Below are 9,707 nucleotides of genomic sequence, written 5' to 3'. Positions count from 1 at the left end.
TCCATGGGAATGGGATCTGGCAGCATTTGGCCTTTTCTCTTTAATTAGTTTCTCCTGGTCTTGTGCAAATAGGAGTTTTCCTCCCTGGAGGGGGCTGAAATCCTCATTTAACTCCACTGCAAACTGGGGTGGGAGATCTTGCCCCAGAAATTTGTGAGCTCACAGCACCAAGGCTGCTGAGAGGAGCAAACCACCGAGGTCTCTGCTCTCAGCAGCAGCACACAGGCAGATGTGGGGCGGGGAAATTTCACCCCAAATACTGAAAGCAAAGCTCAAAGACCAAATCCTAGTGGGAAGTGTCAAACCAAATTCCATCAGAGCTGGACAGAGCCCAGGGCAAGCTCCAGCCCTCTGCTCTCCACCACCCTCTGTGGCAGGACCTCCCTCAGCCTGGCCAGGCACCAACCTCCACTGCACCACCTTCACACCCTACAGAGATGGGTTAATGGGATAATTAATTCAAACAAAACCTTCCAAAGCTTTATAGGAACAGGTAAAACACCGATTTACCTGTGGAAAAGATAATAAAGGAATATTTTTTTTTTAAATCAGGCTTTGTCTGAGGTGTGGTGTTGCCCTGGGGAGCAGAGGACAAGATTCCAGCAGGTTTCAGAAGCAAACTGGACATTGGTGCAGATGGAGATTCAAAAGGGTGACCCCTCTGGTGCCCTCCAGTGCCTGACATTTCAGGGGTATGGGGATTTTGGAGACAAGTTCTTTCTCCATTTGGAGATATCTGCTGTATATTGTTTTGCTGCTCAGGTTTGTGGGCTCAGAGCCTGATCCAGTGAGCAATAACTCTGCACTGACTTCAAGAAGCTTTGGATCAGGCACAGAATGAACTCAAAACCAACATCCTGGGGCTTCCTAAAGAGAAATTCCCTCTCTCCACATTTCTGAGGCCAAGCAAACACTTTAGCACAGTGGCTGCTTTCAGGGCTGGGCTCGGGTACACGGCCTCAAGTGCATTTGCCACAGCCAAGGAGGAAGCTCTCCACATGAGTGGGGGCTTTTCTGGCTGGTGGAGGAGAAATCTCTTCAACAGAAAGTGTCTGGCTGGACAAACATCCTTCCTCAACATCGTCCAGCCCTGATAAGGTCCCAGCACTAGACAGGGCAGAATCTCTGAATTATTAGTTCTCTAATAATTCTTTCCCCTCTTGGGCAGGTGCCAGTTGCTCAAGCTGGGTAATAATTTGCTTTGTGAGTAAGAACACCCAGATCTCTCGTGCTTGACCTGTGTCCTGCCTGGAAAATTCAGAAGAGTGATCCAGGACCCACGCTGGTGTCAGTGTTGAGGTGGTTGTAACAAACAGAACACCCTGCATTTGAGAAAGCTTCTCTCTTTTATTTTGGCAGCATGCTGTGGTGTTTGTGAGGGTCCCCAGGACGAGGTGAGGGATGAGGAATCTGACTTCATGTTCTCAGAAGGCTGATATATTATATTATATTATATTATATTATATTATCACATTACATTACATTACATTATATTACATGACATTATATTACATTATATTATATTATGCTATACTAAACTACACTAAAGAAAAAGGATACATCAGAAGGTTTAACAAGAATGATGATGAAAACTTGTGACTGAGTCCTCAGAATCCAACACAGCTGAGGGTGATTGGTCATTAAGTTAAAACAATTCACATGGAACCAATCAAACACGCACCTGTTGGTAAACAATGTCCAAGCCACATTCCAAAGCAGCCAAACAGAGGAGAAGCGAATCAGGTAATTGTTATTTACATTTTTCTGTGAGGCTTCTCAGCTTCCCAGGAGAAGAAATCCTGGTGAAGGGATATTTCAGAAAATATCACAGTGACACCATGCTGGCTTTTATACCCTCTCACCAAGTTTATACCTATTCCTTGGCCACAACAGATCAACATAATGTTCATTGGTGCAGGGTGGTTCCCACCACTGTTTTCCACCACAATCTGACTGCAGGGCCCTCGTTTATCTCTTCTTCTCTATTTCCACACCAACAGCATTGGTAGAGCTCCTTTCAGAGGCAAAGGCAACTCTTATCATCTCCTCTTCAGCTCACTCTTCCTGACTCACAGACCAGCTGTGAGCTCCTTCCTCACAGGGTTTGTGTTCCCAGCCCCTCTCCAGCCTCGCTGTCCCCTCTGAATGTGCTCAGTGTCCCAAGGTCCTTCCCAAGCTGAGGGGCCAGAGCTGGGCACAGCACTCCAGGTGTGACCCCAGCAGTGCCCAGGGCAGGGGCACAATGACCTCCCTGCTCCTGCTGCCCACTCCATTCCTGACCCAGGCCAGTGTCACTGTTGAGATGTTGTAACAAACAGAACACCCTGTGTTTGAGAAGGCTTCTCTGTTTTATTTTAGCAGCATGCTGTCTTTTATACCCTCTCACCAAGTTTATGCCTATTCATGGGCCACAACAGACCAACATGATGTTCATAATGTTCATTGGTGGTCCTCACCACTGTTTTCCACCACAGTCTGACTGCAGGCCCCTCTTTTATCTCTTCTCCTCCATTTCCACATGAACAGTAGAGCTCCTTTCAGGTGTAAAGGTGGCTTTTACCATCTTCTCCTCTTCAGCCAGCTCTTCCTGACTCACAGACCAGCCGTGAGCCCCCTCCACACGCCAGCTGTTGGACAGAGCCCTGCTCCCATGGGAATGTCCACATTGGCTCATCCATCCTCTCCTGGAGGTTTGGGATGGAGGCTTCCAGCACACCCAGGATGCTGACACACCACTGGTGCGCAAAGCCAGGAAATCAGCACTGTCCCCATGGGAACAACACTGGGGAAAGCTGGCTTATATCATAAATTCCTGGCTGGGGGAAAACGGGAGGCAGCGGTGCCAGCAGCCGGAGCTCCCAGTCCCGCCGGAGCGCAGAGCCAACAATCTGTCCAAGGAGAGGGAGGGGAAATGTACCACCAGCAGATCTATATTTCTTAAAGGGATTAATTAAATCAAACCAATTCACATCGCTTCACACAGTCAGCAGCTCGTCAGGAAGCCAAACAAAGGGAGGGAGGGAGGGAAAGGAGGAGCAGGACAGGCCGGCTCTGCTCCGTCCAGCTGAGCTGGAGCAAACTGTGCAGGAGCCTGCCAGCCTCCCCTCCGTGCCCTCCCGAGGGATGCCCGGCTCTGGGGAAGCACATCCAGCTGCCTGCAGAGAGACACAAGTGGCTAATTAGAGTCCTGACCATGAAGGGCACTCAGCAGCCTCTCCCCAGGCCCCAGGATGAGCTGCCAAAGGGAAACCACGCCAGGCGCAAGCTGGGAGCTTCAGTCACACCATTTTCCCCCTGTTTTTTTCCCCCTTCCTGGCAGTGTGATAATTTTTTACTAATTATCAGCTTGTGTTGTTTGACCATCTCAGCAGCACAGGGCTGGAAATTCAAATATCTATCAGCTGTCGAGCAGTGGAGCTCCAAGAGGGATGAGAAGGTTGGGATCAGTGAGGATTCCAAACACGTGTAATCGTTTTAGCCACCTAGATTTTGGGCACAGCCCCTTTTCTCTCTGAATTCTGAATCTGTAACTTTTCCAAGGTCTGTTGTGCTTCTCCACGAGCTAAAAGCTGCTGGTTCATCAAGAGGAAAGTCATGACTTCTCCAAAATTTGAGGAGCCCACAAGTTGGAACAGCAGAAGGAGAAACATCAGGAGCCTCAAGAATCAGGAGCCTCTCACACAGAGGTTGGCAATGCTGAAATCATTGTCCCAAGGGGAAAAAAAATTAAAAATCTGAAAATAATTAGTAGGGAGAAAACCCTACTGAGACTTTCTCTAAACCAGTGGTATTTATTTTGCAGTTCAGAAGAGCTGAGGAGCTTTGAAACTGCTCATGGCATTTTTAGGGAGTGGGAAACTGGGGCTCAGAGTGGTCAAATCATGTTTCTGAGCACAGCCATGGGGTTTTTCCCTCCCTCTTTTCTCCCTCTGGCTGCTCTCATTTGGACGTGCCTTGGGAGACGTCACTAAATTCGGCTTTGGTGATGCCCCTAAAACCAGCATCTATTTTTCAACGGCAGAATTGAATTCAAATGAAGTAATTTACCAGCAATGATTAGAACAACCTGAATTTCTCACCCTTGGCTTGACCATATATCAGAGAGGGCAACCAAATTTTCCACGGTGATTCTTCCCTAGTTCTTCTCTCGCATTTTAAAATTTCTTTGGAAGAAATTCCTATCCCCATTTCACTTTTTGTCCTCAATTGTCCCCCTGAAGTCTCCAGCAGAGGTCACAAATGAATCATTTCTGCCATGGGCTAAACCAAACTTTTACTTGCAGAAGTCCAGAAGTGAAAAAGGCTTTTTCAATATTTTTGTACTGTTTTGCTAGTTTGTTCCACTTGGGCTCACCAGAATAAAATTATCACCCAATTTAGGCCACCAAAAATGCTATTCAGAGCAGCTGAGAGTGAGTTGGTCGATTTTTTGAGCATTTTTTTATTTCATAAATTAATTAAACTGTCTTAGGCACATCCCATTTCCCACCTTGTCAGGAAACATTATTTTATCCCAAAATTTCTGATTGAAAGCAAAGGAGAAATATTGCAAGAGCAGTTCACACCCACTCTAATGAGAAATTAAGGAATTGCACCATCCAATCACTCCCTTCCTAGAGGATTTTGTGGTAAGGACAAGGCAGAGGGAAGGAGAAGGTTGGACTTGGGTCTCTGACCTTCTGAAGGGCTGATCCTCACACAGAGCTGCTCTTTGTCCTTTTCTTGGTGGCCTGGACCTCACCTTGCTGAGGAACGGGAAAAATCCGATTATTACAACAATTTCTCACCCTGTTCAAGCTGGAAGGAACCTATTGGACCCCACAGGGCTCTGGAATGGATGGGAATAAAAATTAAATTTTTGTCCTTGTGCAGGATCTTCCCAAGGCATTGGAGAAGGGGACACAGGAGCAGGAGCCTGGGTGGCCCTGACAGCGCCAGAGCAGCTTTTCCAGAAGCCCTTAAACAGTACTTAGGGCTAGATCTGCTGGCACATTTTTTATTTATTTTAATGCAGAGAGTTTCTTTCTTGGCACTCAGGAGGCATTGAATCCATGACTTAATCCATGACTTAATTCTGCAGATCTGCACCAGAAAATCATCCAAGCATGTTGGCCAAAAGGGGTGGGGAAGCAAAATAAAAGAGGGGGAAAAAAAATCAATAAGTGGTTTAAAGTCTAAATAACTGTGTCCAGTGACAGCTGCAGGAGTAAGGCTGAAATCCTGAGTGGGAGATGAAGGGAAATAAGCCCAGACCGCAGAGCTGGTGTGTTGTTTCCCACCCCACGTGCAGCCCACGTGGCCAGGCTGGGTTTGTGTGAGAAGAAAACAGGGACACAAGCTCTGTGAGGAATTGGAGCATGGTCTCACCTCTTCTAATTGCAGCTGAGGGGGGATTCATCCCATCTGATGGTAGGGAAAAGTCAGCAGAGAAATTAAAACCCCCAAATTGGGGTGTTCATCCAAAATGTCTTCTCAGGCACGTGGTGTTTGAGCTCACAGAGGAAAGAGCAAAGATCCAGGCGCTCAAACCTCAAAGAATTCAATCTGAAAGATGTTTTTCCGCAAGGATCTGAGCTCCTGAGCAAAGACCTGTTGAAAACCTCTGCTCCACTGATACCTTGGGTTTTAGCTTTCTATTTCTTTTTCTTTTTTCTTCTTTTTGATTTTGGGCTGCTTTGGTGTGTGGGTCTGGGCTTCATATTATGGGATGGTGAGCTCTCTGCACAGAACAGGGAGACAAAACAATGTCACGGACATCTTTTATGAAAAATCCTTTCCTTAGGATTTTTTCTCCTGAGAAGCTGAGAGGCCTCAGGAACAAAATGCAAACATTGATTATCTGCTGCTGTGGAATGCAGCAGGTGCATCTGGGATTGGTCTCATGTGGTTGTTTCTAATTAATGGCCAATCACAGTCAGCTGGCTCAGACTCTCAGTCTGAGACAGAAGCTTTTGTTATCATTCTTTCTTTTTTCTATTATTAGCTAGCCTTCTGATGAAATCCTTTCTTCTATTCTTTAGTATAGTTTTAATACAATATATATCATAAAATAATAAGTCAGCCTTCTGAAACATGGAGTCAGATCCTCATCTCTTCCCTCATCCTGAGACCCCTGTGAACACGGTCACAAAACAATTCCTGCTCCAGCTGGGCACCAAGGACAAATGATCCAAATCTCAGCCCAAGAGCACAAACACCGTGGGCTGGAGAGAGAAAAACAAGCAGGGTGGGACTGCAGGGGCTAAAGCTGGAATGGGACAATGAACTGCAAGGTGCAAATGGAGCAGAACTTATAAAATGTGAACTCTTGTGACCAAGCCCTCCTTTGCTTCCATCTTGGAGCCATCTGGGCAGGCCCAAAGCCGTGGCTCTGGTACTGCCAGGGTGTGGCCTTTGAAGGCCCTTCAATAAATTTCCTTTTATTCCCCTTGACTCTGGCTAGCCTCTGTTCCATCTTCTTAAGGCATCACCACCTTCACATTTCCTTCCTGATCCTCACCTGGGGAGGCAGCAGCCTGTAAAGAGGCAGAATGAAGCATCACCAGATTTGGGATTATCCATCTGCTTGGATTGGCTCCATGTGACACGAACACAAGCACGCTGGAAATGCCAGGAATTACCCCATGTCCCTTCAGGGAGGGCCATAATTAGATCATGCTGGGGAGAAGCCGCAGCAGTGCAGAGCATCAGAGGCATTTCAGAGCCAGCTTTGTCACTCAAGAGGAAAATGATCCGGGGGAAGGTGGCAGCTTGCCACAAAAATGTTCCCAATCCTCACGTGGCATTCAGAGCTCAGTGCCTGGGATGTGTCCTGACATGGAACTCGATGCCTGACACGCTCCACAGCATTGCTGGGGAGATGGAGAGGCCTGGAGTGGACAGGAGTGTGTTCAAACCTGGGGAATTGCACTGGAGAAACCAAATGTTGCAAGAGAAGAGGGCCCAGCCCAGAATCACAGACTCAAAGAATTCCCAGAATCACCAGGCTGGAAGAGACCCTCAAGATCATCAAATCCAACCCAGCCCCAACAGCTCAACTCAACCCTGGCCCCCAGTGCCACATCCAGGCTTTGTTAAACACACCCAGGGATGGGGACTCCACCACCTCCCCGGGCAGCCATTCCAGAACTTTATCACTCTTTCTGTAAAAAACTTTTTCCTGCTGTCCAACCTGTATTTCCCTTGGTGCAGCTTGAGGCTGTGTGCTCTGGTTGTGTCAGTGCTGCTGGAGAAAGAGCCCAGCCCCAGCTGAGCACAGGCACCTTTCAGGAGCTGCAGAGAGTGATGGGGGCAGCCCTGAGTCTCCTTTTCTCCAGGCTGAGCAGCCCCAGCTCCCTCAGGGGTTCCTCACAGGGTTTGTGTTCCCAGCCCCTCTCCAGCCTCGTTGTCCCCTCTGGATGTGCTCAGTGTCCCAAGGTCCTTCCCAAGCTGAGGGGCCAGAGCTGGGCACAGCACTCCAGGTGTGACCCCAGCAGTGCCCAGGGCAGGGGCACAGTGACCTCCCTGCTCCTGCTGGCCACACCAATCCTGCATGAGCCATCCCAGGTCGTTCAAGGGCTCACAGGACTGTGTTGGAGCACTGCTGCCCATGGTGGGAACATCACTAAAGGGGGATCAGGGACAGCCAAAGGTGATACAGAGACTCCCTCACCAGAAGGCATGAAAAGGCACTTTATTATTAGAAATCTACATTGAAATTAGAAATCTTATTGAAACAATGGTGGATCTAAGACCTGATTGGCCTTTAGGAATCTTCTCTCACACTGTTGGTGAACTATGAATAACACACTCTGGAGGATCTTATCTATAAACAACAGTTACAGAAAGAGAGATAATTGTTTGAATTCTTTCTCTGAGCTTCCTCACAGCTCCCCAGGAAAATCCTGGCACAGCTGTGTCTCTCTGTGTTTGGAGGATATGTGATTACCACAGTGGGAGCATCTCCAGGAGGGAATTTGGTGGGATGGCTTTCCCTGAGCAGGTGCCTCTGCTGGCCTGACAGTTCCTCAGATGGGAACATCTCAAATTTGGTGGAACAGTTTGCCTTGGGAGGGAGAGAGCTGAGGATGCAAAACAAGAGGAACCCACATGATGGTTTTTCCTCAAGGCCCAATGGATTCAAGCCTGGGAATTGCACTAAAGGAAGTTTATGTCAGGATCTCACAGGCCAGGGCCACACCAAGCACACCCAGCACTCCCACAGGGACCAAAATGAGCCCCAGACCAAGTTGCAATGAGACTCTGTGACAGTGTTCACAGGGGTCTCAGGTTGAGGGAAGAGATGAGGATCTGACTCCATGTTTCAGAAGGCTGATTTATTATTTTATGATATATATTATATTAAACTATACTAAAAGAATAGAAGAAAGGATTTCATCAGAAGGTTAGCTAAGAATAGAAAAAAGAAAGAATGATAACAAAGGTTTGTGGCTCGGACTCTCTGTCCGAGCCAGCTGGACTGTGATTGGCCATTAATTACAAACAACCAACATGGGCCGATCACAGATGCACCTGTTGCATTCCACAGCAGCAGATAATCAATGTTTACATTTTGTTCCCGAGGCCTCTCAGCTTCTCAGGAGGAAAAGTGCTAAGGAAAGGATTTTCCATAAAAGATGTCTGTGACAAGACTCCAACATCAGCTTGCAGGGAACTTTTGGGATTTGAGCACCAGAAGAAGAACATGTCAGAATTTAACCCTTCCTCACAAAATCAGCAATATTCCCAAATAACCAGCCCTCAGTGTCCTTGTGCCCAAATTTCCTCAGGAAGCCCTAAGTCATCTTTTTTCATGGGGGGAAGGTGGGGATGGCCCCAGTTGGCTTTGCAGAGGACACAAACTGTCCCATTGGCCTTGCAGCCCTGGTGACCAACACAGATGTGCCCAGGGACTGTGCTGGGTCCATCCCAGGAGTGTCAGGACACAGAGGGACTGTGGTGCTGACAAATCCCATCAGCAGGGGCGTTTTGGAGAGGGAATTTCCAGATATGTCATAGTTGAGATGGAGACAATACAAAGCAACACACTCCATTTTCAGTAGACTTCAAACTGTTTATATTAGAGCATGCATGCTTTTTATACATTCTTACAAAACTCTTAAGTTTTCATTTTACTCATTGGTCATGAGAGACAAACAAATGCTCATTGGAACAGGCAGTTGCAGGTTTCTCTTCTTTATCCTCCTTTCTTTCTTGGTCTCTATGTCAACCACCTGGGTAGGAAATTCTTTCAGGGGTGAGCGTGGATCCTCTTATCCAACTCCTCTCTGGCTCACAGAAGTTGCTGTAAAACCTCTTCCACACAGATCCTGTCAAAAGACCAGTTCAAGGAGTGGGAGAGGCTGGACAGAGCATGTGGAGGGAGCCTGATGATGCTGCAAGCAGAGACTGGAGCCAGGAAAATCTGCAGGATCCAAAGGGAGAGGAGAAGAAAGTGACCTCCCTGCTCAGCCCATGCCCAGGGGGAATCAGGGTTAACCTGGCCTGGAAAACGCCCACGGGTGGTGCACAGGGTCTGGACACAAGGCATGAGGCTTCTATTCCAAAGTGCCACATCCAGGCTGCCTCTGGCATCCTCAGTTTCCCCCTCCTGGCTCTGTTGGGAGCAGCTGGAGGAGTTTTTTTCACATATCTGTCCTCACCTGCACAGCTCCAGCTAAACGCATCTCGGGAGGATGTGATAAGGAGATGTCAAGGCTGCTTGCCAG

The sequence above is a fragment of the Geospiza fortis genome, unplaced genomic scaffold, assembly GCF_000277835.1.
Source record: "Geospiza fortis unplaced genomic scaffold, GeoFor_1.0 scaffold34, whole genome shotgun sequence".
NCBI lineage: Eukaryota > Metazoa > Chordata > Aves > Passeriformes > Thraupidae > Geospiza > Geospiza fortis.
This window is presented reverse-complemented; position numbering follows the sequence as displayed.